Below are 7602 nucleotides of genomic sequence, written 5' to 3'. Positions count from 1 at the left end.
GTATTGGTGTGTGTGGATTTCTAGTTCTGCATCATCCTGTTTCTGTAACTTTCCTTTCTGTGAAACATTCTCCTACATCATTTTTTCCCTTCCAAGCTTTCAGGTCATTTGCACTTCATAGCCTTTTAGAGGTTTCTTAATGTGATAAACTTCAAGTAGTCCAGCCTACCATTTGTGGAGAGAGGTTTCACTCAAGTAGTTTCATGCTACCTAAAAACAAGCTGTATTACCCTAACATGTCTGGCAAAGCCTGACATGGATTACCAGTATCTTTATGTGGGTACAGTGAGGAGAACATGCATCAATGTAGCTAAGGTGACTGGAAAACTATTGAGGTTGACAGTTTTTTTCAGTACAAACAGCCTCCTTGCAGAGTGATGGAGGGAATTGGAGCGGAGTTTCTTGTTACCTTTCCCTTGGTTGCTATATCATTTTTTCCAACTTGAGCCTGTATACAGGACTGCACCTGGTGGTGTTTCCTTGTCCTCAAAACTGAATATTTAGGCATTGGTTTGTTTTATAAGCCAATTGCAAAACAATTGTTGAATTCAGCGCTGAAGCTTAGCTCGTTTTTGTCATAATTTTCAGGGTGTTCTGTAACCATATAGTTACTGTCCAAATCAGGAGTTTAATGTTACAAGGACTTCTGCTGTTTTCCAAACCGATTAGTTATCTGCACCTTGAGTGCTTCTCAATCTGCATCCATGATCCTTACAAGGAAGACTATTGCAGATTTGGGGCAATAGCTTTCTGAATACAAATGCTGCTACACTGGTGTGGACAGAATTGTGCTATTGACTCTTCCAGTGTGGTACTTCACTTAAACTGTGCGTTGTGTGCAATGGCTTTATTTTGTAAATGACTCCTTATGCACTTTGTGGCCTTCATAGGGCTTCTGACTTTTCTCCTTACTCCTTATCTGTAACTATACCGTGTTCAATACATGCAGTTTGGTTTTAGATTTCCATGTGAGCTGTGCAGGATAAAGGACTTCATGCTGTAGGTACATAGTATGTCTGTTTGCAGTAGTTCTGTAGGCTGTGTGTGAGCTTGAAGCTTACAGAACAATCAGTCTGGGCTTGTCTTGTTTGCTTTCCTTTATTTTGACCCTAGTCATGTTCTCCACACAGTGTCACAATACTGGAGTACTTCGTGTAATTTGCTGTACCTAAAGCCACTTGGAGTACATACAGTGACCTTACAGTGGAAGCTTGGCAGTACTGGCTTCCTTCCCCTTGGAAAATGATATTTTACCTTTTTAAAGACATAGCGTGGTCCATAATATGCCCACAAAGTGGCAATTTTTGCTTGAAAGAAAAGGGGAGTGCCTGAATATGTGTTGTGGGCTGTTTTTTAGTGATCTTTCTAGGAAAAATCTGGAGCATTCCTGACTCCAGCCTAAGTCTTGCTGTGATGCTGTTGTTCAAATAACTTTTAAGAGCAGGAATACCTACTTACTGTAACTTTTGTCTGTAAAAAGTGAATTAATCATCAGGCTATCCTTTGATTACACGCACTTTGATTAGCCCAGGCTTTGTGAGAGCTCCTCCTCTTTGTTCATTGCTTACATTTTCCCTTGGTTACTTGTGTCACCTATTAGTTTGCTGGGTACCGTGAGTGGATTGTCCCTGGGTGATGAGAACAGACCCCCACCCTGGGGAGGTGCAGAGTAGAAAATGCTAAGAAGGACAATTGAATATGGGAGACAACTAAAAATAGACAATCAACTGCTTATTTAATGGGTGTTTAAACAATGGCTTAAACTTCAGGAGTGATCATCTTGCTTTGCTTTATATAACAAAACATAAACCCAAAGTTTCTTAGGATTTTTTGGTTTCAAACTACCAGGACAAAGTTACCTCTGAAATACTTCCCAAAGATCTTTATGTAGTTTCCTTGGTATTTATTATAAGAGATCAAAGGGAATAATGCTACTCTCAGTAATATCCTTACCTACAGAACTGAAAGGAGTGTGTTTTAACTCTTTTGTAGTTTAGATGATCATCTTCATTTCTATGTGAATGTAATGTATTTGTCACACTCTGCTGTGATACAGGAAAAGATCTTGAGTGTCTGAAAAAACTCAGTAATTAATTAGTTCCCCCAAGTTTTCCCCTGCCTAGATGAGACTTAAATGTTAATGCACGCTGTTAATTTTGACCTGGCAGCCAGTTATATCTGGGAGCAACGGAGACTGCAGTTTCCTGAGCCAGTCGGAAGATGGCCCTGGAGCATGCATTCCTGGCAGGGATAAGGCTCCTCTGCCCAAGCCAGGCTGTCTCTGGCTCTCACTGGGAGTCTGGCACAGTTGGGGGCACATGGCAAGAGTGGCCTGAATTTGGAAAGTTGTTAAGAAATACCTTCGGCCAACGCAGTCCCATTTCACAGCCCTTCTCTTACCCGTTTGGTCACTGCAGAGCCGTGTGAAAGCGGGTATTGTGGTGTGTTGCAGAGGGCTGAGCCCAGCCTTCAAACTGATCCGTTGTTACTGCTCAAATGTCTGATCTGCTGGCCTGTGTTCTTTTAAGTAGACTTACACTAGGGATTTAGGGAGGTTTTTTTTATTCAATTGTAACTGAAATGTCAGCCTGTCTGTTTATCAACATTGTCTGTCTATTACAGTCCCAGTTTACATAATGCACTCCATCTATTTCCTTTGATTGAGATGTTTGTTAATGGCAGTTTCTGTTCTTCTGGTTTTGTTCTTCTAATGACATTTGTAACATTCCTCAGACTGTAGCATTTTAAAAGAATGCTTCCAGAAACAAAAGATTGGAGAGCCTCTGTGAATGTTGATACCTGCTTAAACTGTTGAAATTGGCAAAACAAGCTGAACATTGAAGTGTGCCTAGGTAAATGTATTACTTTTTCCAGCTTTTTGTCTAAGACTCAGTTATGTACTTTTTTGATCCTTCTATTTAAGAGTCTGCCTACCCTGCATATGTGAACATAATTATACTCAGTCATAGCTAAACACTCACAAATGACAATTTGAGAATACTTCAATGTTCATGTGAGGTTTGCTAATTCTTGCGTACTTGTAGTTGGCTGTAAACTATGTGCATTTACTCTGTAAAAGTTAACTTTTTTGTTCAGATTGCTTTCAACTTCAAAGCAAATTAAAAGGATGTGCTTCTCATCATATGTTGCCTCTATGCTAAACTGTACACTGTTTTTAACCTTTTAATTTTTTTTATTATTGATGCATACTAGTGCCTGGACAGTTGTGATTAAAAATGAGTAACTCAGTAAGAGATGCCGGTGAATCCTTTGATCTTGTGCCATCTTGAAGTAGCTGAAAATACTGCATCTGTGTTATACCTATAATATGTTTCTTGGAGGTGTTCATGGATTGCTTTTACTAGTGAGATGTTTTCTTGCAGTTGGGTGTGAATATCTCTGCACAGCTAAGTGTTCCTGTTGGTCAGCTGAGATTTACTAAGTAGTGATCAGAAAACTTGCGTCTATTTGAAGTGTCAGCTATCGCAAACAACTGCAAACAGTGAAGGACAGCAGTTCCTTAATGTTTGGACTTAATTTCATGTGCAGTTAGGGTCAAGCCCTTGAATGTGGAACATTATTAGATAACATTTCTCTCAACAGTAGGTATTTGATCTGAAATCTGTCCTCAGCTTCCTCCAGAATCACTTTGCAAATGTTTACGTAGGTGTTTTAGGGTGGTTGTGTGCAGTGTTTTTTCTCTTCGGTGTTCTGCAACTGAATGTTTTGTGGCCTTTAATATGGAGCCAGGCTTCATATCTCTGGTTCTTTCAGCTGTTCAGAACTGTTTCAAAACTTGTATTAGAACAGCACATCTGTGGTAACTTATTTTTTTTCAGTAGGTGTTATTGTGAGTTGACCTATGTTACTCCTGCTTTTGAGACTTTATAGCTTCCAGGTCAGCCAGACTTAGAGGTCATCAGCCTTCTGGAATCAATACAGGCAACCAGTACGCTTATCCCCAACATCTGAAATTATGACTGGCATAACTGTAATGGACTGTAATTGATCTTTAACTCTCCAAAAGAGGCAGTTTGGCAGGACGCAGCTTAGGTTAAGTGTTTGAGGATGTCTTGACATTCCAGCTGCTTTATAACCCATTTTGCTGGAGGAGTTGTATTAAGCTTGCCCTGGACAAAAGGCATGTATGTAAAATGAAAGTGTATTTGAAGTCATAATTAAGTTGTATCTTGGCATTAATGCAGCAGTGTAGTCTGACATTAGATGCAACCTAAAAGCATGCGAGTTGGAACAATTTCTTTCACAAAAGGAAGCCCTTGAATTTGGTAATGCACTTAACACTAAATTAAAAGAACTTCTGATGAAAAATACTCCTCATCTTCTCTGCACTGTTGCCAGGCAGTGTGCTTTGTGCTGACTCAGAATATCATTATCTTGCATAGCTTCTGTCAAAGGGAGGAAGTGCTAAGACAGAAATCTAGTTCTCATGAGAGAATTGATGCAAACAAGATTGCATATTGAACTGTGGAAGATATTGGAGAGGAGATGGTTTTGGTTTTGTGGATGGAATGTTTCAAGGGATGCTCTTGAGTGGTTTCACTAATGCAAAGATAGTTAATGAGAGAATTGTGTGAGGTTAACAAGAAGCTTTCAAAGCCAAGCTCCAGATGTTGAAACTTAACTTCTAATTCTGGGTACATTTCCACCCAAGACAGTGTTTCCTCCCGTAACTGTGGCTGGTTTACAAGTCAGTAGCTTTTCTTAGTCCTGCTCCTGCAGCAGGCACTCGGGGTGGGACTGAGGATGTGATAGTTGACATTGTCTGGAGTGTAAACAAAAAGGAGTCTGTTCTGAGACTTGAGCATCCACCCAGAATGCTGTAAATGGGTATGCAGTATGTGTGGGAGAAAATGTTTTAAGGATTCTGTTAATTTAGGACTGCTGCTATTTAACTGAAGACTGGTGTTGTACCAGTATTTACAAGGGAACCGTTAAATGAGGAAACTACAGGCTCACAGGGAGCTATAAGTATGTCCCTCTCCTGCAAAGCATGTTACAGACATTAAGGTAACAGGATTAATGTAAGCAAGAACTGATCACGTTAAAATGAACTGATCATTATTCATCTGGATTTTAGATGAAGTAAATGTAGGAAATCCAGTCAATATGTTTTTTTATGAAACTACCTGATGTGGAGCCACAAAGGAAAGCTCTGTATCACTTCAACATGGGTAAGTTCTTAGCTAAAGAGGAAGTGTTTTGTAATGGGAACTGTTGACTAAAAGTAGCAACTACAAGTACTTGATGACCTCTGAAGATGACTTTTGCAAGAACTGGTCTTGTGTTTAGTCTCTCTAAACCAGTGGTTTTGGCAGAAAGACTTGAGCAACATTACTATGGTTTGTGGATGATCAATTTGAAGCAGCTTGCAGTACACAAAGTTTTGAATGTGATTTTTAAAGATTGCGTTAACCAAAGTAAGATTAAATAACAGTGCAAAATGCATCTTCAATCAGCTATCAAAATAGTAATGAGAATTTTTGCTCTAGGCTGGGTGTGTCAGTTCTACAGTTGGAAGGAAGAGAAGGAGGACTCCAGGTGTGTTCTGTTCAACAGCGAACAGTTACCTAATTTAAAAAATGTCTATTTACAGTACCAGAATGGTAAAGGGAAGCATGAACAGCACTGTATGTACAGGCCTTGGGTTGCCCTAACACAGGGTGCGTGTGCAGCTCTAGTTCATCACAGCAGTAAAAAAGATGATTATGGAAAACAATCAAGGAAAGATGTGTGTATCCTGTCAGAGCATAAACCTGTAGCTTAACCTGATAGAATCTGAAAAGGGATGTGGTGGGTTTACATAGGAAAAAAACTCAAAGGATGAAGGTATGAATTTACTGCTACAAAATTAACTGTTTGCTGGCTGCTTATCTAGCTTGAATGCAAGAAAGCTTTATTGGTCAATGAAAAAGGCTTAAATAGCAGTGAGAGCAGGAAGAACTTCAGAGTTCCTGAAGAGCAGTGAAAGGGATGCATTACCCGCTGACCTGTGATGGCACAAACATAAGTGACTTCTTTTTTAACAGGGGTTAGGATTCCTGTTTGTGCTGGAGGTAATCACCTTGGGCTTGTGGGGTGCATGTGGCTTCTTTCAGCTGTGTTTATAGAAAAGATGAATGAGGACTGTTCTTTTACCCCTCTCCTTCTCCCAGAAAATCAGCCTATCTTAGGAACCTTCCAACATCCACTTTCATACATCTGCCTTTAAGCAGTTTGACTTTAACTGAACAATATTGTGTCTTTTGTTGCAGATCTGAATGCTTCCCGGTCTTGTGCCACATGTTTCTTTTTTGCAAGTGGTATTTTTGTTTGTCCAAGGAGTGACACTGCTGTCTGCTGAGATGTTGAGGAAGAATATATTGTTTTATTATGGAACATGCAAGGAGTCAAGGAGATTCCTGGAGTGAATCTACTTCAGTTGACCTAAACAGGAACTGAAATTGCAAATTCTTTTACTGAGACGAAAAATTTTATCCTTGTTTGTTGCTTTGTTCCTGCTACATTTAATTGTTTTGGTTTCAAGTCCCTACTGCAATGTAATGAGTTCATGCAGTACGTTCCGAACTAATCAGTTAAATACAAATCGCCTATCAGTCCTCCTGCTTTTCTGCTTCTCTTAATATTGTTGGTTACTTGTTTGACTTAAATATTACAGGGTTTTATTCCGGGCTCATTCAACTTAAGACCTTCTTGTTGCATCCAATTTTCTTCTAGTTTTCCAGGGAAGGAATTTTGTAGACTTAAAATGGATTGCAGCAATGAACATGCCCATCTTTAGGAACAGCAATCCCACATCCGTAAGGTCCAGCAAGACTCCCATGAAATCTTTGTGTTCACTCAGGTTAGGCTTTGGCTAAAGGTAAAATGAGGGAGTATTGCAGCAATGGAGTTGCTAAAATTTTAGCCTGGAGAAGAGGAGGCTGAGGGGAGACCTTATTACTCTCTACAACTACCTGAAAGGAGGTTGTGGAGAGGAGGGAGCTGGGCTCTTCTCCCAGGTGACAGGGGACAGGACAAGAGGGAATGGCCTGAAGCTCCACCAGGGGAGGTTCAGGTTGGATATCAGAAAAAAATTCTTCACAGAAAGAGTCATCGGGCACTGGCAGAGGCTGCCCAGGGAGGTGGTTGAGTCACCGTCCCTGGAGGCGTTTAAGGAACGGGTGGATGAAGTGCTGAGGGACATGGTTTAGGGAGTGTTAGGAATGGTTGGACTCGATGATCCAATGGGTCCTTTCCAACCTTGTGATTCTGTGATTCTGTAATGAGTACAGAAGGAAAACCCAGCACTTCCAAGGTGACATCTAACTCGATGTGTGTGGAGCCCTTGTATGTGGTGAAGGTAAGTCTCTGCATTAAGCAAGGATTGAGGAATACTGAAATGGAGGTGACTGGTGATGTGTGATCCAAACGAACTTGTTGGTGATAAGCTATCATCTTCCAAGTTACGGGTTGAGAATTTCTCTGGAAAACATAAAAATCTGCAAGTCACTTGACGTCTCTGAGTTAGAGCAAGAGAAAGTGTGCTTGCCGTAACAGGAACCACAATGCAGAAATGGACCTGAAGGCATGAGAAGACCATGT

Source organism: Cuculus canorus, chromosome 9 (genome assembly GCF_017976375.1).
Source record: "Cuculus canorus isolate bCucCan1 chromosome 9, bCucCan1.pri, whole genome shotgun sequence".
Taxonomy (NCBI): Eukaryota; Metazoa; Chordata; class Aves; order Cuculiformes; family Cuculidae; genus Cuculus; species Cuculus canorus.
This window is presented reverse-complemented; position numbering follows the sequence as displayed.